This window comes from Hippoglossus stenolepis, chromosome 16, assembly GCF_022539355.2.
Source record: "Hippoglossus stenolepis isolate QCI-W04-F060 chromosome 16, HSTE1.2, whole genome shotgun sequence".
In the NCBI taxonomy this organism is placed as follows: domain Eukaryota; kingdom Metazoa; phylum Chordata; class Actinopteri; order Pleuronectiformes; family Pleuronectidae; genus Hippoglossus; species Hippoglossus stenolepis.
In genome coordinates, this window is record NC_061498.1 from 1,243,905 (window position 1) to 1,269,311 (window position 25,407).

The following is a 25,407-nucleotide window of genomic DNA, read 5'->3' on the forward strand; positions in this document are numbered from 1 at the left end:
GTTTTACTCTTCTTGGCTTTTATGTGTATTTTAATCTATGTTTTTTATCAGGACCCAGAGTCTGACTAATAAGAAGAGATATGTTTCTGAATGTTTCTGAATGTTATTGTTTCTGAATGTTACTGAATGTTTCTGAATGTTTCTGATTGTTACTGAATGTTTCTGAATGTTTCTGATTGTTATTGTTTCTGAATGTTTCTGAATGTTTCTAAATGTTTCTAAATGTTTCTGAATGTTTCTGAATGTTTCTGAATGTTTCTGAATGTAACTGAATGTTTCTAAATGTTTCTGAATGTTACTGAATGTTTCTGAATGTTACTGAATGTTTCTGAATGTTTCTGAATGTTATTGTTTCTGAATGTTACTATAATGTTTCTGAATGTTTCTGAATGTTTCTGAATGTTATTGTTTCTGAATGTTTCTGAATGTTATTGTTTCTGAATGTTGCTGAATGTAACTGAATGTTTCTGAATGTTTCTGAATGTAACTGAATGTTTCTGAATGTAACTGAATGTTTCTGAATGTTTCTGAATGTTTCTGAATGTAACTGAATGTTTCTGAATGTTTCTGAATGTTTCTGAATGTTTCTGAATGTTTCTGAATGTTTCTGTCTGAATGTAACTGAATGTTTCTGAATGTTTCTGAATGTTACTGAATGTTCTGAATGTAACTGAATGTTTCTGAATGTAACTGAATTTTCTGAATGTTACTGAATGTTTCTGAATGTTACTGAATGTTTCTGAATGTTTCTGAATGTAACTGAATGTTTCTGTTTCTGAATGTTACTGTTCCTGAATGTTACTGAATGTTACTGAATGTTTCTGTTTCTGAATGTTACTGTTCCTGAATGTTTCTGAATGTTTCTGAATGTAAATGTTTCTGAATGTTTCTGAATGTTCATGAATGTTCTTAATTTGTTTCTGAATGTTTAATGTTCTGAATGTTACTGAATGTTACTGAATGTTTCTGTTTCTGAATGTTACTGTTCCTGAATGTTTCTGAATGTTTCTGAATGTTTCTGAATGTTTCTGAATGTTATTGTTTCTGAATGTTTCTGAATGTAACTGAATGTTTCTGAATGTTTCTGAATGTTCCTGAATGTTTCTGAATGTTTCTCATGAAAACAAACGGTCCCTTTAATGATCGGTGATTATGCAACCCCACCCCCCTACCCCCTCTGGGCGGGACAGTACCGCCTGTGGCCGGTGGAGGACGCTGCAGAGCCTGGTGGTGAATCATCCAAGCGGCGGCTCCGCGGCTCCTGACCCGCATTCACCCGCACTGTACCGGCAGGGGAGGAGCACCGAGCACCGGGAGCAGAACCAGCGAACTCTTCCCCCGCGCACCGTGTCCATGGCTCAGCGGACGGTCTCCGGCGGCGCCCCGGGCTCCGCTCACCTGACAGCGGACTGAGAGCAGGGCCGGCACCGGGAGGAGGAAGCCAGCGACGCCGCGGTAGAGACGGTAAAAACAGCCGGACTCCATTCGAGTCCTGCGCATTTGTTCCGCTGGGTTTTTCACGTGTTCGTCCCGCAGCTGCACGGTGTCGGCTCGGTTCTCGTGTGATCGTGTTTACGGTGTAAAACTGGGTCTTTCTCCGGGGGAGGGGAGGGAGGGAGATGGGGGAGGGGGGGTCTGCTGGACGGGGACGGCGGTGCAAGGTGAGCGCTGTCCTCACGTCAACCCGCCGGCACCTATAGGTGACTGAGGGCAGGGAGACCCGCACCGCCGCCCCCCCTCCGGCGGGTCCTGCCTCCCGCCGGCCCCGCGGTGTGACCTACATGACGGCCATGTGCGTCCCGTCGCCCCGCTGCTCCCGCACGGCTCCAAAGTGCACGGGCAAAGTTGGAGCCGTGCGATGAGTGCAATCAGAAACCTGTTAACGCACGCACCCCGCGCCCTACATGGCTCCGTGCACGATGACACCCCGCGGGAGACACCGGGCTTTGTGCACGGATGCAGCAGCAGCAGCAGCAGCTCGCGGGCTGCGTGTGCATGTACAGTATGTGTGGAACCTCCCAGTGTGTGTGATTTACTGCGCAGTCATTGTTCACATTCCTTTGCTGTGACATATCCAAGTGGGTCTTTGTGTGCACAAGTGTGTCCTGCAGACTGGGACCGTGCATGTGTTGCTGGGGCAGAATGTGGGTGCCCACCTATAGGAGGAGGCGTGGAGCGGGGTGTCATATCAGGCATTGAGTGGGTCTACGTACAGTATGTGTCAGCTGTGTGTGGAGAGGTTCAGGTTCAGGTTACTGTTCGATTCCAATCAGAGGTGAGGCGTGTGGAGCAGGGGTCAGGGGTCAGGGTGAGATATAAGAAGTAGAATCTGATCTTTGAAGTGTTCACACATGCAGCACAACACGCTGAGGCCGCCACGCTTCGTCCTGTGGAAGAGACGGGACACTTCCCACAGGACGCCACTGAGTTCGGATTTTGTCTTTTTTGTCTAAAATCTTTAAACGTGGTCAAGAAATCCGTCGTGCGTGTGACGTGTTTCAGATCAAGACATCCAGAGAGCTACGCACAAGAAGTCCAACTCTCATGTAAACACAGCTGGAGTGTAAAGCTGGAGTGAAATAAAAGTTTCAGGAGCTCGGCCTGAATTTAAAGTAGTTTGAGATGTCCTGGGTTCCAGCTGTTGAGCAGGGGGGGTGCACATCAGATCAGCCTGAGGTATAAGAAGTAAAACACAACACGCTAACGGTAAAGGTTCCTCAGCCTTCAAGGCGTCGTATACTTCCACGCTTTTGTGAGACGTGACACCTCCTACACGCTGCTCTCGATTAGCTGAAGACATCCAGAGGAAAGCTCTCAGGTAAACACAGCTGGGTGTGGAACTGGAATCCCAGCGACAGGACGAGTGCAGGAGCCCGCTCTGCGTTACAGTTGCACAGGGAGCCCTCTCTCGGCGCTCTCCTGGTTTCCCCTAGTAACCCAGTTATTATCCCGCTCGCCTGGTCAGGAGCGTTTTATTAGTTTCCAGCTCCTTCCCAAAGGTTGAGTGTGTGTCTGTGTGAGCGCTTCCTACAGACGTGTGTTCTTGGAAGTGGGGGGGGGTTTGTGTGTGTGTGGGCATTGTTCTCTTCAGACAGCGTTAGACGCGAGGACACAACATGGACATCCCATTAAAACACACCTATTAGTAAATCGTATGAAGCCAAGTAAACGGTAAAAATGAAATTACTCTTCCTCTTGAAGAAAATACTCTGAAAATGATGCTGGGGTGAATCCAAGTAAAAAAATATATGTATGTATGTGTAAATGTATACGTGTACATGCATACGAAGCCATAATCTCAGCCAGCAGCCAGACGTGACCTCTTTTGACGTCTATATCCCTAACGCCACCCCTCCTCCCCCTCCCCTCCACTCCCATAGCTCAGTGCTAGGAGGCAGTGCCCTGGTTTTCCGAGGTAGGCTGAGGCTTAATGTATAGTGCGAGGGGAGGGGTGAGGGGGAGAGACAGCCCAACCCCCCGTCTCTCTCCCTCTCCTTTCTCAGTCTGAGGGAAATGGGTTACATAACATACATAATAGGGCGTATGGCGGCGGTCCCTGAGGTCCCACGGCCTGCTGACGTCACACAGAACTAGACAGAGGCGAGGGAGGGGCTTAGACTCACACATGTATGTGCATGCAGCGGGTTCTGAGGAGAATTAACCCTTCAACACGCCGTCACCGGGAGAGAGACGTTTCCCCACAACCGTCCAAACCCCCGGTAACTGAATCTACAGAGACGGAGAGAGAGAGAGGAAACTGCAGAGAGGATGAAACCAGTCAGAGTTCAGCAGCTTTGACGTCTAATAATGTATATAACACATTTATATAATCTAAGTTGCACTTAACCGTTAAGCTGCTGATTATTTCACCATTGATTTTCTGACCAACAGTCCAATTACCTATAATTAGGTATTTTAGTATAAAGGTATTTTAGGTACTTTGTTATAAATCACTAAAAAAATGTATTGGAGAATAAATGAAGGTGCAGCAATTCAGTATCCTACAGATCCTATAAAGCACTTAATTGGTTAATTGATGAATCGACCTCACACCTTCTATTCGTCAACACTCTAATTAATTCAATGCTACATTTAAGTTCAGTCATTATAACGGAAAATAGAAAAGAGAGTTTGTGCCATTACAATATTTTTATAGAGTTGAATTTAAGACAGTTTGATAAAACATTTAGAAGCTTTATAAACCAGGGATCGTTTTGTTTTGATTCTTTTTATTTCCCCGTATCGGACTGACTGATGGATGCTGATCTCAGCAGTTTGTCTACAAATTAAAAGCACATTAGTTTTTTTTTGCTGCAATATATTTCATATCGAGCTGAATTACAGAACGTTTAGTTTGAAAAGTTGTGAACTTGGTTCTGCAGATTGTGTGTCGGTTGTTTAACAGAAGAACTTCAGTTTCATTTAAAGAAAAACAGTGACTATAAAATCATCAGTGCCGATAAACCAGGTTGGATGAACACAACGTTTAACAGTCGATTGTCAGAACGTCTCCGATGTTTGAAGTGTAATTTGTTCCTGAACATCAGGTGCAACAAAAACAAACAGACGTCAAACACAGTGTGTCAGTGCAGATACTTCACTTCCGTGTAGTACACAGTGTACAGTGTGTACTCAAGGGTGTGGTGCATGAATTTCGCTACGTAGCCAAGATGGCGACCGTTGAGGGCGTGGAGCGTCCATTTCTTTACACACAACCATGTGTCTGTTATGAGGACAACATGCGGGTACTCACCGTTCACTGCATGTTGACTTCTTCAGGTGTGAGTATGAAGTACACGGTCCTGTACTGCTGTGGTGGTCCAATCCACCACAGTAAGTGAAATCATATGTTGGGATTTCCTGTGAGTGTGGGGGGGGGGGCCTTTAAACTGACCTTTTCACATAGCGAACATTTTGACATGTGGGCGCAGTGTGATTTATAATGGTAAAGATGGCTGCATACCATTTAGTTCTGCTGGTTTCGGGCCTTTACATTGTCCATGGTGGCTCGGTGGATCAGGGGGACGACGTCCTGGAGCCATCAGAGGTCCTCACAGGACATCCCACCATGATGTGTTCAGTCACATGTGTTTCTACTACTAAATATCTGCTGTGAAAAGGTTTACACTCGGTCTTTCAGTGGATTTTTCTGTTGAAACCTTGAGTTGTATTCATTTCCCTCCCACACACTCTTCTTCTTTCTGTGCTGGAGGAAACGTGCACGATTGCACTGAAATGCTCATTTCAGGGAATTTGCCTTTTTGTCAGTTTCCAAATTTGCACAAGCTGCCTCTGAAATTAAAAAAGAGGCGTTAATTAGCGGCTGCACCAATCTGCCCACATCACTGTCGGTGAAGTTCTCCGCCAAATTGAAAACGTGCGTGCTGATTAAACGGCGAACTCGGTAAACCTGCTCTGGTTTGTCCGTGTTGTCGATGCTCATCCAATTACCAGAAGACTCACATCCAGCTGCAGCAGAAAATACATAATGTCAAACAAAATCTAAATGGCTCTCCGAATGTAAAGGAAGCCGTAAATAGCATTTAAAGTTCTAGCACTTTAAATTAGATCTCTGTAATTAAGTTAGGATTATATGCATTAGACTGAGACGCCGCCGGCAGAAGGGTGAAGTGGTTAAACACACACAGCTCCTCTGTCGGAGGGAGTTTGTTCTCCCCGTGCCTCCCACACTCGATGCAGGTAAATGGTTCTCTGTCCGTCCATCTGTCTCCTCCTCGTTTGTCTCAGCATGAGAGACAATACGTCTTCATCACTCTCATTGTGTCCAGTGGCTTTGTTCTCTCTGTACTTCAGGTGTAACTCATCTAACTGCTTCTCAGGCTTTAAGAAACACTCTGTCCTCTTTAAACACCTGTGGGCGGGAGGACCTGCAGCCAGTGACTCAGAGGATATACAGTAGATTTACTCTGTACATACTGATACAGGAGTATTTTATCATAAAAGTATAACATGTTGTCAGTAGGAATGTTCATGTTTAACCATTAACCAACAAGTAGATAGATCGATTAACAGTTGCACAGTAAAAACAGACAGGTCCAATACACTATGTCGGTCGCCTCAGTCTAATTGATGAGGTAATAAATGGGAAACACGGATTTCTTCATTGCATTTTGAATAAACCAACATCAGGACATATGACAACCTGGATGATTCATTGTTCTGCCTCTAACTTTCCCAACTGATCAAACAGGTATAAACCATAATGCATAGTTTTAAATAGATTCTCCTTGTTAATGTTTTGCTCTTGTGACACCGCTGTACCGGCTTATCTGCGTCTTGTCACACTAACAAAATGATATATATCTTTGGATTTTGGACTTTTGTTCGGACAAAAGAAGACATTTGAAGACATTGACCTAGTCTGTTGTAAACTGTTAAGAAACCAAGACACCGAAGAGCCGCGGCTGTTAGAGCGAGAGCCGTCCCCACCTGGTGGATGAACGCCGTGTACACAACGCCCGACTGACTACAACATCAATCATGCAGCAATATAAAACATAGCTCTTAAATGTTCTCACACACACATACACAGGGTATTACAGAAGAGCCTCAGGGTTCCTGCTTGGTACCAGCTTCTTTGGAATGTCCTGTTCCTTTCCTGTGTTTAATGCAGCCTCTATTCAGTTATTGTCCAACACATGCGTCTCCCACGCAGAGAATGAAACATGTATCAGTCCATCGAGGACAGTTCTCCTTCCATCTGGCAGGAAATAACTTATAAATGTCTTAAATCAGGGTTGAGACTCACCAAATCTCCTGACATGTACTTTTAGGGCCGTGACATGCTGCTGTAATTGCTTTTCAGTCTCAGTATCATAACACGTTGTGTCTCATGTGTGATTTAGAGGAAGATGTACTAAAAACAGGATGGTTAAGAGTTGGAGTCGCGCGTAGGAACGAATTTATGTATGTTTCTTTACTTTTTTAGTGCAAATGCATTTTGTTTATGGATAAACCGAACATATGGAGGGATTCCAGTGTAGCCACAGAAAAACAATAAGTGCTTAGCTCACATTCCTCCAGTAAACAGGACAAAGTGGAACAGTCTCCTTGAGAAGGGAGCAGGATGGTTCTCCTGCCCCAGAGGCTTGATACGACGTCCGAGCTCGGTCCAGTCTGTGAAGCTGTGATTGATTCCGATGTTTTACACATGATTTGTAGTTTTATTGATTCCAATTCGTTTCATAATGATGACTTTCACTCACCCGAAATAACACACAAGGTCTCTAAGGTGTTTTACGCTGTTCTTTCACTGTAGATCTCTGTGCTGCGCTCTTTGTCTCTCTCCTCTTCAGTGTGCTATTAAAACATCCATAAAGTTCCCCTGCCCTCTCGTCACAGCTTCGCCGGTAGGTCTGTGTGAGTGATGACAGTTGCTCTGCTGCTTGGTTTCCTGTCGGCAGGTTTGTTGTTTTGGCGAGTTCGGTTTCTATCTCTTCTAACCCTCTCGCCCTGACCGCCACGAGCACTTCATCAGCCGCACCACAGTATTCATCAATTCATCAAATCAAGAGAGATTTTAATGTACCGAGCCTCACGATGCTGCTTTTTCTAAATAAACCAATAAAAACCACTTAAGGATAATCTTTGTAGTTTGAGTAAAGTGTAGTTTAATAGTGTAATAAAAAGATATAACCATATTAATACAGGATGTGTTTAAATGAATCTGGAGGCTCTCGACAGTATAATGGCGCCCACTGTCCACCAGTTTAATTCATTTGGAATCATGTGTCTGGCAAATCTAATATTCAATCTATTTTAGCTCTGTAGGGAAATACCTGCTTCTTTAGCTGCTAAATGCTCGACTACGTTCCCCAGCTGTTTGGTGCTGGGGGGGGGGGGGCAGCGTTCACTGGGTTTATCTGAGCTGGTGGTCGATGAGACTTGATGTGTGGAAGTCCACCTCCTTCCTGGGCCACATGGACCATGAAGGCCAAACCGGAATGAGACGGTCCATTTCCATGAACGGGGGTCATCAACTCGTCCCGCCCTTATTGCCGTTGCCTAGCAACAGAGTTGAAGTTGGGCACGACGAGAAAGTTCTAATGCCCCATTGGCTGTTCAGTCGAGTTGAAGCGTGGAACTGAAGCATTGGACGTCTCGTCGCTTAACGGCACCATTACCTCTTTGAGTTGGTCACTAACGTCAATGAATCCTGCTCAGAAGAAAATCCAGTGTTATTGTTTGATTTATTAATAACTTGTTACTGTATTGATTTGATTTGCTCGTGTCTCAGACTCTGTAGCTGTCCTCAGATCAGCTCAAAGCTTGAGGAAAGGATCGTGTTCATGCTCATACAGTGCAGTGATGCTACGCTCTGCTCCTCCCTCCATCCCCGGCTCTGGTGCTGTGAAGTCTTTCTAACTTCCAGGAGCATCCCTCAGGAGCCTCGCATTGTTTGAGCGGATAAGAGGAAAGACACAAAAAAAAAGCTGCTTCAGTGAGATGAGAGAAAGACTTTATAACAATCTCCCACCCTCCAGGGAGGATTCTCTCTCACACACATGTACTCTGTGCAGCACACACACATGTACTCTGTGCACCACACACACACATGTACTCTGTGCAACACACACACATGTACTCTGTGCACCACACACACACATGTACTCTGTGCACCACACACACATGTACTCTGTGCACCACACACACATGTACTCTGTGCACCGTGCAGCACACACACACATGTACTCTGTGCAGCACACGCACACATGTACTCTGTCCTATGGAGAAAGGAACCAAGGCGTCAGGAGTGGCCACAACAGGAAGTGGTCCAGGGATTACATTAAAAGGACGGACTCCCTGCTCAGGATGAACTGCCGCAGAGAGGTCGAGCCCTTTGCTGCTCCCCTCGGGGGGGCTTCGTCAATCTCGTACAGTAAAGCTCACGCGGTGACTTTTAAAAGAATATTTTTCTGGCATCTTGCTGTTCTCAACATCCGAGCGAGATGGGGGAGATAGGGGGGAGAGGGACGGGACGCTGCCGAGGGAATCAAGATCACGAAAGACAGAAGGAGGCTGAAATAAAGGGAGGCGCAGTAAAGGTCATGTTCCAGACGTGGATCCACAGAGCTGGAAGCAGTTGTTGAGGCACCCCCCCCCCCTCCTGGAAGCCTCCAACAGAGAGGACCTGCACTGAGCTCCATCTAATGAATTTCATCAGCTGCACATTAGCATCGCTCTTATTGTTTTTCTTTATTTTTCCTGATCAGATAACCCCTGAACATTACATCGTCAGCTCGTCCTCTGCCAATGGACGATAGGGTTTATTCAGCAGGGAGCACATGGAGGGCAATGGGACATAAAGTCTGAGGCCTTTAGCGTCACAGTTTGGAAAAGAAAGGAAATGTCACAGAGTAGAGCGCAAACCTCCGCCAAGACCGAGCCGTCTCCGTGTCCAGCCACATTCAAATCCACTACGTCCAAATCAATCCAGTTTAATGGATTAAATTCATATGCAAAGTTCATATCGACGCCTATATGCAAAACAAAATGGTGACACCTTTTATGTCTGTGATTTCTCTCGGCTAATCGATAAATCAGTCGGGCTCTTCTTACCACAGCAGACGTCTTAGTGCTGCTGATGTCTTAACATATCATGACTTGTATATAATATAATTCCATAAAAAGCCCCAAACCCTCAAACATTAAATTCACAGTGATGCAAAATGGAGATAACGAGATAACTGACTATCAAATGGAGTCTGTGCCTGATGAGTGAATTAAAGGAGGATTTCTTATCTTTCTAATTTCAATCATTTCACAGTTTCTGCCGTCACACAGTATATTGAAATGAGTGAAGAATAGAATAGATTTAATTGTCTGAGGTCAGAGAAGTGTGTTTTCTGCTTGATTATAAATTAGTAACCCGTGCTTGGGGGGGGGCAGTAGTTAGTCCAGACTCTATCAAGTGGAAACCACACACAGTCAGATAGTGAAGGTCGGACTCGGGTCAACACCACGTTTGTTTAGTCCTGGTTGAAGGATTTGCCAGCGGCTTCGTTCACAGCCACCAGTTCACCGGCTGGTGGATTAACTGGGTCCAGACTGGCAGCCGCTATTCCACTGGAAGACTGAAATTCTACCTGATATCGGAGCCATGTGATTTGACTTGAGGCTCAAGTTGACCCACTTATAAACAGTCTGAACATTCAGACCCCCCTTTTCATTTAAACTAACTCACTAAATCAGCTTATCAAGGACACACACACACACACACACACACACACACACACACACACTCTGTCCTGTATGTTGTGCAGCTTCACATTATTTAACAGTGTTTCATTGGGCTCGATGTTAGAGAACAGGAAGAAACCAACACGGCTGCAAACAACAACAAAACCATTCACGAAAATGTAAAACCTTTTCCTTTTTCCTCATTCCGTTTCTTTCGGGGGGGGGGGAATCGCTGGAAGTGATTTCAAACTGGAAGTGCTGGTTTCCCCTGGTGGTTGTCAAACTGGTAATGAGGCAGAATCCATAAGCAGCCAACAGGCTCGGTGCCATTTAGACTTCAGTGAGTCTGACCTCTGAACCTGATGCTGTTTTAATGAAATCCTGCCTCCGAGCGCTGAGGGAACAGTTTGATTGGATTTGATTTATTTCCATATACATTAGAGAAAAGTTGTATATTTCTCGTCTGCATCGTCTGAAACAGTCTGCTAAAGCTAGCGTCTGCTAAAGCTAACGTCTGCTAAAGCTAATGTCTGTGACAACCATGATATTCGTTTGAAATGAATCACGTGAAACCTGAGTTTTCTGAGGCGCTGACAGAATTTCTAACGTTTACAAATTCTTTTAATTTCTCAGCGTCTGAAGCCGATAGAGACGTGAATTTAAAGCATTTCATCAGTAACGTGTTGTAAATGATGACGTCCTATAAAACATGATGAAATATATTCATTGGGGAAAAGTGTCAAATATCATATTTTCACGCCAGATGTTTTCTTCCGTTTCATTTCAGAGTTCCTTGTTCCATTGAAGACGCGCGGCCATCCGATGGTTGTGTCGGTGAAGGAGGCCGGACTCTGTCGTCATAGCAGCAGGTTGGTTCTCCTCTTCCTCATCCAGTGTCGAGCTCGAACGAACCCGGTGGTCTCACCGCTTTCTGCCCCAAACAAACTCCCCCGAAGCGGCTGGCGCTCCGGTGGAAGTCGAGTTAACGCACAGATGGTTTTCAATCACAGCTCCTGGTATTCACGCAGCACAGCTCCTCCCGCGGCTTCGTGAATCTTATTGGGGTGTAAAATTGTTTTTGAAACGACGGTAATTTACATAATTATGAATAAGTGCTGGAACCATGCTAAATTATGCTAATTGGAAATCTGCAGAGGTGAAATGTACAGTGAATCACAAGTTGTGTCAGAGAAAGAAGAAGCAAAGGTTGAATAGAGAAACGCACACTAACACACACTAATTGAAAATCCCAGCAGTGTCATATGATGCAGCTGATGTTATTTCCCTCCTGCACATCTGTGACCCAGTCGCTGTGAGACTGTTTATTTCAGGCAGAGAGTGGAAGTGAAATCAGCATTTTATTAGTGAGTGAGATGATTGTGTGGAGCCTGCAGGGCGCCGCCGCCGCCGCCGCCGCACAACAACAAGGTGAGAGAAGAGTCTCCACAGACGAGCAGCTTCAGGCTCTCTCCCACAGAAAGGCCTCCTCGTCTTTAATTAGAAAAGGCAGACGTGCATTGACATGAGCTTATTAGCCCCTTTCCCATGTTTTGACACATCTGTCTTTTTCCAACAAGAATTCGTACACTGTGTATCGGAGCAGAAGTAAGTTGCTCAAACCAACATGCTCTTGTCGGTGTAACAACACGACTGTGGTGAATACTGATTTGTGTCAAGCTGAGGAGTTAGAGGGAAACAAAACCAAAAAAAGATTTATATTAAGAATGTGCGTAAATAGGCTCAAGCATAAATACTTTGCATTACTTCTTATGTAACTGAGTGTATTTGTGTTATTCATGTGAAACACACAACAAATCCTTCATTGACCTGTGAAGCTGGATTTGTCAACAATGACCCCTTTAAAACACAAAGTGTCGCGTCACTGCGACCCCAGCTCCACTCGAAGTACATCACAGCAGTTCTGTGAGACGTGAGCAGCAGCTTGTCCCGACACAACTACAACATGTTAGCATCCAAGACGCAGACAGAGACCTGATCGGGGTCTAATACAACATGTGGGTGCTGGGGGAGGTCTGGGTTCTGAGGTCACACTCAGCTGGTCCCTACTTCACCCAATCACAACACAGACTTGGTTCCTGAGATCTGTACGGAAATAGTTTCCCAGTTTAACATGAACATGAACATGAACCTCACGAGTCTAGTTAACGTTACACTGAACTTAGTCTACAGTTAGCAAGTAGCTTCCTCAAACTCAAGTCGTAGACTGTATCTGGAGAAAGGATCCTGACTCTGGGATGTGTGCACTTACTTATATTTGTATATTTAAGAAAAGTATAGTTTAAACTTAACAGTTATTATGTAAATATTAACAATAAAAACTTATCGTTGTTCTTATCGTCGTTTGGCATCGGAGTTTAGGATCGAGCATCGTGGTAAAAGCTTTAGCACCGTTATCGGCAGAAACCCAAAACTCTGGAAGATACGGCCAAAAGTTATATCAAGATAAAGATTTAATCAATAAATATCAATAATTATCATGTGCAGAGTTCACAACTGTTGTTTACTGTCCCTCTTGACACCTGTGATGTATAATCTAGTAAAATAATTCATTCGATCTCTGCAGCAAAGGGACTCTTACCGTTCCCCAGGTCTTAAATTAGCAGTGCAGTAGAAGTGTGTGCGTGTGTGTTGACTGTAAAGTACTACCCCCCCCCGCTGTTAGAGAAATGCACGGACAATAGATAATGCTTGTAGGGCGTTATTACCCCCCCGCTGAGTGAATGTGGAGAAAGCAGAGGGATCAGTGCAGCCGTGGGACTCTGAGATCGGTGCTGTTGATGCCCTGACGTGATGCAACACGACACGATGTATTGTGACGCGAGGGAAGACGTGATTGGATTTGAAATAACTTTATGTCTCACGCAGCCCAAATTATCCTCACACTCGTGAGTCCCCCCCGATGCACATACGCAGCACATGTTCAGGACTCGCTTCAAGGCCGTGTTCACATCGTCCTAATTTCCTCACATGCAACGTCTGAGCTGAGACGCTGCAGCCGCACCACATGGCGTGTTGGTTCTATCGGGAGGACGGGATTGGGCCAAAGTTTAAGAACCAGGGTTTTATTTATTTAGGCCATTTCAGTAAAGTGCATAACTTTCAATGATGCGCGTTAAAATACCCAAAGTAAAAGAGATTAAATCAAATCAAACTGGTTGAGCTTTCCTGCAGCAAGTGGAAGTAAATGAAGCCTTGAAGGTTGATGTGATAATTCACACATCTGCAGATATTTAAATAAAGGTTTTGATAACTCGTGGACATTTTTTAAATTTAAAATAGTAGTAGATTCCTGATCTATTAGGTTTTATTTTCACATTTTCTATGCTCACGTGAGTCATACGTTGGTGTTAATTTAAGATAATTAACGGTAAACACTGGATTCCATTTCTCGATCAGCTGGTTGCTTCCAGGACATTGAGTGAACTACCGTGAAAGTTCAGCAGGTTCACAAGTTGTACTGCATTGTGTGATTATGTCTCAGCAGTTGTGTCGTCACATGTTCCAGTTTTACTTAAACAGTTTGCTTGAGGGTGAAGTTCGTGTTGTTGAGTTTTTTCTGGGATCTAAAAAGAAAACCCCATGTAACCTCAGTTCATGGTGAGTTCGCGTCACTCATCCAAATGCTTTTCTGGGCCAGTGGGCGTTCAACCCTCTCAGAGCCACTGAACATGTGCTGTAGGATGCAAACTCTCCCCTCGGCCTAAATTATAGAGTCTTTTAAATGTTGCATAAAGGATTTTGGTCGCTGGTCGTCCATGAACACACGCAAGTACACGACGGACCCACAGGCAGAAAATGCATTAACCTACATAACCGCTGCGATGTGTTGTCATGAGCCGTTTAGTTTGAATCCACTTTTCATTTAAACTGTTTGTTTTACTTTTAGTTATGAGACACTAAAAAAAAAAAAAAAAAATCTGCATATATTTTGCTCTAAGCCACAAAAGCTGTTAAAGGTTATGGAATATGATTTACCGCTGTTAAAAATAAACCCGGGCTCCCTAATGGCCGCGCTAATTACCTGGACAGTGAAGAGTTTGTCCATCTCCAGGCAAAGCGTTCGCCCCCACGGCCTCTTTCAGTCCAATTATCCACACAGCACGTTACGCATCCTGCCGGTCAGACGGCTTCTGCAGCCAATTCACCAGTCGTCCAGCAGAGTGTGGAGCCGGCTGAGCCTGGTGATGGACTTAAAGACATCTTCCTCCACGCTGATCCACGAGCACGCGTCGTTGGCAACAAGCGCCCTAATGGCCCACTGATGCAGACGCTTCCTGTCCAGCCCAATCCTTCCTCTGCCTGCCCCCTCCTGTCTGGCTCTGCTCGGCTGTACATTCATTAGGCACATCCTGAATCCATATGCAGAGGTAAGAGGTAGTTTACTGTAGATGTGTCTCAGAGAACACACTCACGCCTCTTGTACACTGAAGCTAGTGGCTTTACGTGTGTTTTTTTAAATGCTGGTATGATGCAGATGTTGCTGCAGAGGGTTTTGTCTCAATCCCGTGCGACAGCGACTCCTCATTTCAGGGACATTTCAATGTAACTTCAGCTGCTGTTTTCGCAGTGACAGACTCGGGGGGGCACTTAGTGATGTGGGCACATGTAGGAGGAGTAAACATTATTAATACGTCTGGAGAAGACGGATCAAATGGACCTGAAACCTCCCGAGTGGGACTCAGTCCAGTGACCAGGGATTCTCTCTCTGCTGAACGTCTCGGATGCGTTGACCCTCTGCGTTGAATCTAAATGGTTTCTCTGTTGTGGAAAACCCAAAACAATAGAGCATCTGTTTTGCTTATGTCTCATGTGAAGTCTTTACTATGGCAGGATGGTCTCATTTACCCAGTTTGACCCTGTAGGCTTTAAAAACAACCACGTGCTTACGTCCTAATTGTCGCCATGACGGTTTGGATATTAAAACCTCTCCAGACCCAAAAGCAGGAAGTGACTGACACAAGAAGAACATGATCATGTAAGAGGCTCAAACCGTTTATGGACCTGAACCGGGAGAAAACAGTCGTTTATTCTCTAAGTACCATTGTCTGGTTTTAATCGGAACAAAATAGAGATTTATCCTCGTAATGTTGTTTCCAGGGAATCCCAAAGAGTTCATCAGCGTTCTGTGAGCGTCTCTGAATAGAAGTTTCTTCCAGGGGGGGTTTTGGTTGAGTCAGTCACATAAGCTGCGTTATACAACACACACATCCCTGCTATTTCCATGGCTGCGGTAAAAAGATCTGTGGGCAGAATAATGTGAACAAAGTGTTTGATTTATTTTCAGTCTTGTTCATATAGAAGATCAGAGCCAGTGATAAAAGCCCGCGGGCCCGAGGGTGACATCTTCCTTCTGGATGCACAGTTTCCGACATGGATGTGATTTATGTTGGGCTCCAGCTGTGTATCAGAATATCCAGTGCTGACACAAAGAGGCAGAGCTGCTTCCACGGCTGCTTTGGTGTCCGTGCTTTAGATGTGGCTGTCGTACGATTGGTCATGTGGAGGAAAACCTATATAATCCTGGGCTACGAGCCTTCAAGAAAAAGACCAATTATACATAGTGAAATGCTGCTAATTGGACGAGTCTTGGACCAAAGAGTTTCTGCTCAGGAGAAAGTTAAAGTTTGCTCAGTGCATTTCCACCGACTCTGTATGTTTAATGTATTATGTTTCCAGTCTTTTACACTTGGCCGAGGTGGAACGACTCAGTAAAAACTAGACATGCACTCAGAGACATGCTGCACTCATGCTGCCTGTAGTCTGACATTTAAATATTCAGCTCAGGTGTAATATTGATATTTAGTTGTGATGCAAGTGAATAATAACACATTGATAATTCAACTCTAGAGTCGGATTCTAAGACCTAATGAGCAGAACATATTTATCTTGAGGACGTTTGTGTTGTGTAGCCGTTAATATCAATGCTTCTTTTGTTGTATGTATGAATGCAAGGAGTGTTACTGACTGTGTGTGTGTGTGTGTGTGTGTGTGTTTGTGTGTGTGTGTGTGTGTGTGTGTGTGTGTGTGTGTGTGTGTGTGTGTGTGTGTGTGTGTGTGTGTGTGCGCGTGTGTGTGTGCGCGTGTGTGTGTGTGTGCGCCTTCTGAGAGCGTCTACCATGTCCAAAACTTACATCGCTGACCAAATCAAAACACTGTTAGATATCATGCTTCTTTCCTGCCCCACCCCCCCATTCATTCAAACATGTTTGTGTGCCTGGGGTTCAGTGGGGGGGGGGTGAACATGTGTATATCTCTGTGTGCCAATATCTTTTGTGGACACAAGTTTGTTTGTGTATGAGTTCCATTTGTTGTTTGTGCTCATCCGACTCGTCACGCTCCGTCCTGACGGGACGTGATTGGGCCGCTGAGCGCTTTGAGAGCACAACAAACACTGCAGCTCGTCTCCAGAACAATATTCAGAAGCATGAAGCGTTAATGAAGCAGCAGCGAGCTTCTCTGAGCGGTGTTTGGTCATCTGCTGTGTCCCAGGCCTCGTTTACAAAAGGATAAAGTTCTGCGGGGTAGGTTTGGATAATCTGGTGTGAGGCCCATGTAACACGGGCGGGCCATGAGACAAGTAAACCCTTGTTCCCCTTCGGAGCGTCCCCCCAAAACCCACCAGCACCAGCAGCCTGTTTGTCCCCCGTCTACTGTACGATGATTGAGTTGAACGTCAAACCTCCAGCTGACCGGGGGATGAACTCATCGTCAGGTTGGGGTCAAGGGTGGCGGTGCCTGGCGCTCGGACATCTGTGGGACGACCCACTTCCAGTCCTCCAAGGTTGTTGTTCTTACGATGTCGGGAAACTCGCCTCGTCTGGTTGTGATGTCCCGAACTGACCGAGGGGTCACAGCCAATTAAGTGGATCTCAATGCAGTTATTTCTGTGAAAACTGAACTGCTGTGGGCTTCATGGTGTTAAACACTCACAAGAAGAAGTCTGTTCCTTTCTTTAGTTCTGCAGGAAACAATCAGATGAAACGATGGCCGTCTTGCAGCAGAAACACCAGCAGAGCTCATCTTTCAAACCAGTCAGAGGAAAAACCACTTCCCAGTGAACCCACTCTAAATTAACTGGAGAACAAATGACCAGTTAAGTTTATATAAAACTGTTCTGCTCTCCTGGACTCACGAACAGTGTCTTAGACTTGTTTACTTACACTCTGTAGTAAAAGTACCTGTAGTGTGTACTTCTGTAGTCACGTTAAATATTTTAATTCTACAAAGTTTCAAGTTTTATTAAAATAACATAAGGCCTTAATACTTATGAAATACAACAAGGTCCAATGCCCAGTTACCACAGCAGTTCAGGGTCATCTCTTTCTTTCCCAGCTCCACAGAGAAACACAGAAACTGCAACGACACGTTTAACATTCAATATGAAAACACACGTTCGTGACTCGTGGGCTCACACCTCAGCTAAATACACACAATCAGACTGAATCCCCTGATGAAGGCCTGGTGGCTGCTGTGCGCTGGACCGTCAGTAACTGAATGTGACTGTACATGACCACAGTGTTACTTACCCCCCCCCAGGAGTCTGGGGCTACGTTTAGTTTGTAACGCATTCACCTGATTGGTTCTTATCAGGCGCACGTTGTGTCTTCACTGTCTCTTGGTCCTGCTGCTCGTGCTCGGACGTTGTTTACTAGTGTCTGCAGCACACGTTTTAAAAACAGCTTCCACACAGAGGGTGTAGTGATGAACCAGGAGCTTCTGATCAACTCTTCACGTGGATTTAGCAGATGATCCTGTTCCTGGACATGATGCTTGGTTCAGACCATAGGTGCTAAACTAATGAGCTGCTCACGCTATCGTTTGATGGATAAACACACAGTTTAATCAAGTCTTTAAATGTTTGCTTTTGTATTTTACGTTTTTTAAAAGCCTAAAGCGAGACATGCAGCAAACTCTTTAAAGGCTCCACCCACTAAAGCAAAGACTGACGGGTCTGCTGTGCCTGGTTACGTTGAGATATGATTGGATGATGATTGGACTATTCAGTAAAGAGTCAGTTAACTACCTCTATTTGAAATGGCTCGGACCATCGATTGTGTCTCGATTTGAAACGAATCTCTGGCGACTCGTCGAAGCAGCGACATCGTGTTCTGCTGGGGAAAAGATGCTCGTCGTTCCGAGCTGTGATCGACACCTGATGTGTTGCAGAGTCTGCTCCACGGGCTGAAGTGTGTTCAACGCTTTGTGAATAGATCACAGAGTAACAAGTGTCTGTATATACTTGTTAAGTGGCTCATTGGTCTCCTGAAGAGACAGAAACACTTCGCTGCATTGATCTGTTATTGAGAAGAATCTTTCAGAGAGTCAGGAGGAATCTGGGTGGGAGGCGGAACACAGAACGTCAAGTATATTCATGAAGCGTGTTCAGGATTCAGTATGTCCACATATTCAAAACCTGCAGGTGTTGAGTGTCCAACAGCTGCTGAACAGGAAGGAGCACATTCAGCTGGTTGACATCCAGGTAAACGGAGCATCGCAGAGAATGAGTGACAGCAGAGAAACCACTGCTGAGAACATTCATGAATCTGTAATGAGGCTCGCACTGTTCAGCTCTTTAAAATGATAGTTTAAGCTTTAAATGACACATCTGACGACTGGAATATCATCTTATCTTATATTGTATTATATATATATATTTCAGATCTGATGTTTTATAACAGCATTGAGATCTGAACCCTTTAGATGAAACTCATCTGTTTGGATTTGATTAGATTGTGTGATGAAGGCAGAGACTTCAGTGGATCTGCAGCTTTGGTTCTTCTGCGTTCCAACAAACTGTCATTTCATACGTCTCATTTGGAAGATGAAGATCCGCAAGTAAACGCAGACAATGTGTATTGAGAGATGAATATTTGACCATTAAATCTCTGCTGAGTCCACTGGGACATGCAGAGAACATTCAGTGTCAGTTTTACAGGATTTCAGCTTCGGGGACATTAATGATAACTCCACAGTTACTGTGTAAGTACTTGTACTTAAGTATTTCCATTTATTCCTTCCACGTACTTCCACTCCAGTAAATCAGAGGTCATTTCTGTATTTCGTACATTTATTTGACAGCTTTAGCTACTTTTAGAATAAGGATTTTAAACGATAGATGATATATAATATTGTAAAAGACATGTATCCACATGTTCTCTGCAAAGTGTCTTCCGTGGATTACATTCACTGTTGCTCACTGTAAAACCTGTGAATGTGTATATGTGCTCATATATGCATGTGACAAACTAACCAAACACGGCCCTATAATGTCCCTGTTCTATAACCTCACACTCTGGATATCTGTGTCACGGACCACGGTCAATATTTGCCCGGTGAGGTAAGTGAGTGCAGCAGATCCTGCATGTTCCTCACTGCACAGCACACAGCCTCCTATAGCACCGCCTACCAAGTATGGCCTCAGGGGACGGTTACACAAGCAGGCCACGCGAGGACACGCGGACGCATAGACACGTACATTACCAGGACAGCCAATCACACGCAGACACAGGCGCAGTCACGACGTATAGGAAAATGCATCAAGGAATGCACATGCAAGGGAATCAGGGCAACAACACACACAGAAGGGATTATTCACACGCACACGGGCAGCCACACATGCGCACGGTAATTTGTGTATGCTGTGCACGAGGACCGGCCTGTTGTATGTGCGGAATTCTCTATCGCACACACACACATCAGCCCACTTGTCAGACTGAGAGCGCAGTATAGGTGACCTTGGATGGCGTAAGCTTTGCCAGCAGTTGAACCAAGACAGAGGGGGGGAGGGGAGGGGAGGGAGGCAGCAGATTGGAAGTGGTGCCGGTGCAGGAGGGACAAAGAATGAGGATGGTGACAGATTAGCAGGCGAGAAGCTCGGAAGGAATGAAGAACACGAGGGAGAGGACGGGGAGGAAGAGGACGGGGAGGAAGAGGACGGGGAGGAAGAGCAGCGGGTGGAGGTGTGAGAAGTGAACTCTGCTCAATCTGCCGGGAAGAGAAAGTACTTCTCTGCTTCTCAGGCACTCGGAGACAGAACATCTCCCCCATTTGTGCAACATGCGCTCGCTTCCATACATCATCCTACGCACACACACACACACACACACACACACACACACACACACACACACACAGTGCCAGAGAGGAGGTGGTGAAAGAGTGATGGAGGAGGAACACAGGGCTGCTTGAGGGGAGATGAAACGGGGAGAGATGAGGAGGAAGGGAAGTTATCCAAAGAAAAAACCGTGTAGCGGGAAAAAAAGGAAAGATAAAAGCTAATTATTTATGAACGCCATTCAAGGCATTGTGGGTAATGTTCCCTCTTGTTCATTTTTCACTCCATCCGTCCGTGACGCTGTGCTGCACGCAAACATTCATCAATCTCCATTTTGTGTTTTGTTATTTTGGACCCAAATGGAGGGAACTTCTTTTAGATGAATCAATTTGTGTTGAGCCGCAGCTCATGAAGACGAATGCCTGTTAGCAGCGAGCTCCAGAGCGGCGCTGAGCCTCTTCAGCGTGTGGAGTGTCCTTCTGATCAAGGCTGGCTGAGCAATAAACGCTTTCAATTCCACTCCAGCCGCTTCTCTTCGTCAGACACCGGAGCTAAAAGCTAAAAATGAGAATCTCTTCATTCAGCACATGGTCGAGGTTTAAACTTGTAGTTCAGAGCAGTGGCCTCGGAAAACTGTCCTTTTTCTTATTACTACTCTTTTTATGCTTATTCAGAGCACACTTCACCGGCTGCGCTGCAGACGGACACAAATAAAGAGGTGACAAATGATCTCCTTAGAAAGTTAAAGTGATGATGCATTTAACATTGAAGTTACAGGAAACCAGCACAATGAGATGATAAATATTAACGCACTCAGGATACGACTGCACGACTACGTTTTTATATGAACACATATTATTTCTGATCTAATAGCTATAGATACACCTGGTGTCCACACTCCTCCAGAGTTTTACTTTACAGCTGGAACATGTTCACACACCGGCCACAGAAACATCTCATTAACTGATCAACGAAGCACAGTTAATAAGTTAACTTTAACTGTATAACTGTAGGTGTTAACAGTTCTGCTGTGACTCTGATCTTGTCTGACGGGTCATCATCACCTGGTCACATCGTCTCCCTGTGTTTCTACACTACAGAGTCCTGAGGATCAATCATTAGATTTCCTCTCACACTTTCTTCTTCTTGTTGAAGCCCTGCAGGTATTTCTGTCCCGGCTCTCCGACTGTACGTTAAACCTGTTCCGATAATAGAACCACAGGCGCCTTGAACTCTCAACCTCTCGCACTCCTTCATGTCCCGAGCACACACAGTCCAACATGTCTCAATTATTATTTCACTACAGGAGAAAAATGAGCCACATTGGCTAAACTGGCTAATTTATAGAAATGTATTAATGTGCATTTTGAGCACGCTTCACTTCCACCTTCGTTCTCAACGCTGGTTGGCTTTCGGGGACATTGCATCACACACAACTCACCTCGACCGATTGCTTGATGAGAAACATTTCATCTCCAGTGAGTGAAGTTGTGTCAGACAACGGGAAGAGCAGCATTCTGTGTCAGGACACAACGAACCGGAGGAGTAAAGATCCTGTCTGATGCTGCAGCTCCATCAATTCAGCTCTGAGGGTTTCATTTCATTATTTGCAGCTTTGAATAAAACATTAACACCAGTTATCAGCGTCCGTGGTATTTGCTGCGTTGTTCCATTATAAGAGACAGTTCCACATAAGTGGCTTCAATTTCACCGTGTAGAGGTGGATGATGTTACTACAAGAGACGGGTCGGCTGTTGTGGAATCAGTGGAGCGTGAAAAACACACACACACACACACACTCGCACTCGCACAGACACACACACCAAGAACAGATGAAATAAAATTAGATTTCCAATTAAGCTGCATATACTCGTGTCCCAAAGCGAACAGCACACACTCCTGGAACATCACAACATATTTAATACTTTCACAGATTTCCAGACTTTTTTTTGGGTGGGGGGGGGGGAAATTCTAATTAAAGAAGCCGGATCCTTTACATGTTGTTTGCTCTTTGATTTTGTAATTTTAAATCAGGTCCGTGTGGGGGCATCTGTGTATTAATCAAGTTGTAAAATTTTCATTAAAGCTCCTGTTTTGTACCAGAGAGATTCTTCATTTGCATGACATTACTGTGAAATGGAAATTATAACGAGTGCGACTGGTTGTGCGGCTGAACTCGCTGCCCCCCCCCCCGGCTGGACTGATAATCAGACTGTTTTTGGTCCACGCTGTCCTGCAGATCGTCTTTCTGTCCTCACCGTTAATCAGCTCAGACCCTCCCGTCACTGATCATGTGTCCTAACCTTCATACCAACTTCCCTCTCTTTATTTACTCAACCTGCATGTGTCATATTGCATATACATCCTGGGGTCACGTGGCTTCTGAGTTGCAGCGAGCGCGTCTCAGCGCCCCGCAGGCCGCACAGTGGGAGACAAACTCCACACTTAACAGGCCGGACGTGGACGGAATATGAATTCATCTATAATGGATATCTTCACATGAGGCTCCAGCTACATTCTAATGCGATTTATCATTTTAGGGAATTATCTTTTTAATGTATCTATATAATATAAGACTGCGTGGACACACACTTGTCTTTCTGGAGACGGGAACTGTGGCAGATTGTTTTAATATCTCGTCTCCTCCACGTGTTGTATGATAGTAAAATGCAGAGTTTAACTGTCAGTGACACTTGGAAACTCAGAGTTGATGTTTGTTCTCAGAGTTGATGAAGCTTCAGACTTCTGTTTGAAGTTGAATCCCTTCAGACCGACTCTTCCTCCGTCGACCTTCTCCACCTTCACCCAGTGACGCTGCCCATTTCAGTTGTTTTAACTTGGATCCTGCAGCTTTTTGAAGGAGGCCGTGTGATGAATGTGATTTTATTCATGGTCCAGCAGCATCATGTTCCGTTCTCCATCCAGGACGTTAACGTTTTTTACTGAAAACAAAGAAACTAGACTTTATTATTTTTTGCCTGGTGCTATAATCGCTGCACTTACAAACATTTTTCCTGTAGCAAAGCTCACTTCGTTCTTATCAGTTCAAACTCTGTATGGTTGTCTTGTAAAAATTGAGAAACACAATTGAGATTTTTCACTTCTTGTGGAAACTCGTGGCAAAATGAGCAATTTGAACATAACTTTATTGAGCTTGTGTTATGAGGAACGTGAACGATCAGTCGTCCCTGAAGATTTATACATCAAATGGGAAATATCAAACCTTTATTGCTCCGTGGTTTTCAACTTCTTGCAGCTTTTACAAGGGAAATATCAGCTTTCTGCAGATTGTCACATGACACCAAGTATCACATGAATACACGCGTTAGTTTTTACTCTACTTCGATTTGTACTCATTTTTCTCCACGTACTTTTTTAGCATTTACTTCATTTGTTATTTCCTTATTTCTCAAATGTTTCCTTGTTTTCAGCTGCTGATTTTAAGGCGCTTGTGTTCTGAGACAGTTTCCAAAGAGGGAAGGTTGAGAACTATTCATTAAACACCCACAGTGAGAACAGCACTCAACCCAAACACAGCTGGGATACTATCAGCCGATAGCAACGGTCTACCACCCTCAGTCCAAACAACACACTGCATTGCTGAACAGGTTTCTCCAGGTCCGTGGTGTTGGGTTTCCTGGCTTTGCCTCACAGCTTCACGTGCACAGCAGCACTCCACAGTGCCACACGCGGATGGAAAGATAAAGCAACCCGAGCCTACAGCTCAGATACAAATATATTCATGTTCAGTTACAGATTGTGCTCTTGTCTTTGTTCGAGCTTGTTTGTGAAAGCGGATCTTTGTAAATACTGCGAAAAGAACATTTATTTAGCATCTGGCAGGTGCAGCGTTTATATCCTCCTCACTGCTGGGAAAGTCAGAAGGTCTCGCACGCACGCACGCACACACACACACACACACACACACACACACACACACACACACACACACACACACACACACGTTTGGCTGAAAACCAGCAGTCGTCCCTGCAGAGTGTGTGTAGGCGGGGGGGCGGGGGGTGGTGGGTGTTTTCCAGCCTCCAAATCCATCCTCTTCCAAAAATCATGGAGGAGTCATGATAAAAAACACAACAACCTTCGATAAGAATGCAGCATGACCTCATCGCTACCTGCTGCCAAATACTGAGACAGAGCCAAGTGACTGCTCACCACACACACACACACACACACACACACACATACACCGATCAGCTGCCAGCTCGCTGTGCCAGTCTCTTACAGGAGAAGACAAGTCAGCAGGTTCAGAGACAATAAAAGCAACACTGTGATAGTTTATTGATAATCTTTGGTTTCCAGTCTCCTCTGAAGTTTCAGGTCAGGGTCAGAAAACGACAGTCACTTGCCAAGGTGCTACTAAATATATACATGTGTGTGTATTATATATATATATTTAGTATTGGATCAGTATAGTTTTCTTTCCAGTTTTCATATCTTTATATCGGCAGACACGCTTCTATATCTCTTTAATTATCTGCTGGACTTAAATCCCTGAAAACTACAAAACGAATCCAGTTTCTCTGAAAACATTTGAATTACTCAATCAAATGAGTTTAGAAACCGACGACTCCACACTGACCACAGCTCATCCGCCCGGTTCCTGAATCTCTGGGCTGACGGAGGAATTATTTGATCATCTCTTAAGACCACCTCCTTTTTCCTTTTCATCTCATGTGTCTCTTTCCGCTGCCAAGTGGTCGCTAATTTGGACGGCGGCTGGTCATTTATTTATTTTTTTTAACTTCGCAGCCAATTTGGCAGCCGGCAGCGGTGATAACAGGCTGCACTGTAAATCTGTCACAGCTCCTGGTGGGGGAGGGAGGTCTCCTCTCTCTGCTCTCGTCCCACTCGCTCTCCTTCCGTCTTCCTTCATCACATTAGTCTGGACGTCTCTTTCATTTGTCGTTTCCTGCTGTTGGTTCATCCGAGCCGCTGCTGAGGTCTCCTGTGTTTGTCTGAGAGATCTGTGTGTTTGGAGGAAGAGGACGGTTGTGTGTTTGTTGTTGTTTGTCACAGGACAGAAGTAAAGACAGCAGAGGGACAGATGGGAATATGTGATCATATCAAGTTATCACAATACAAGCACAGGCTAATGTAGAGGAGCTGGTATC

At 44.9% G+C, this 25,407-nt stretch overlaps 1 protein-coding gene across 1 annotated transcript in view; it reads left to right on the forward strand.

Moving 5' to 3' along the window:
- The first annotated feature begins 1,247 nt into the window (after positions 1 to 1,247).
- Positions 1,248 to 25,407, forward strand: part of LOC118123591 (thyroid hormone receptor alpha) — a 70,260-nt gene continuing 46,100 nt past the window's right edge. The window contains exons 1-2 of the mRNA XM_035181082.2: positions 1,248 to 1,464; positions 10,988 to 11,069. The gene's annotated coding sequence lies outside the window, so the exon portion shown is untranslated. The remainder of the gene's footprint in view (positions 1,465 to 10,987; positions 11,070 to 25,407) is intronic.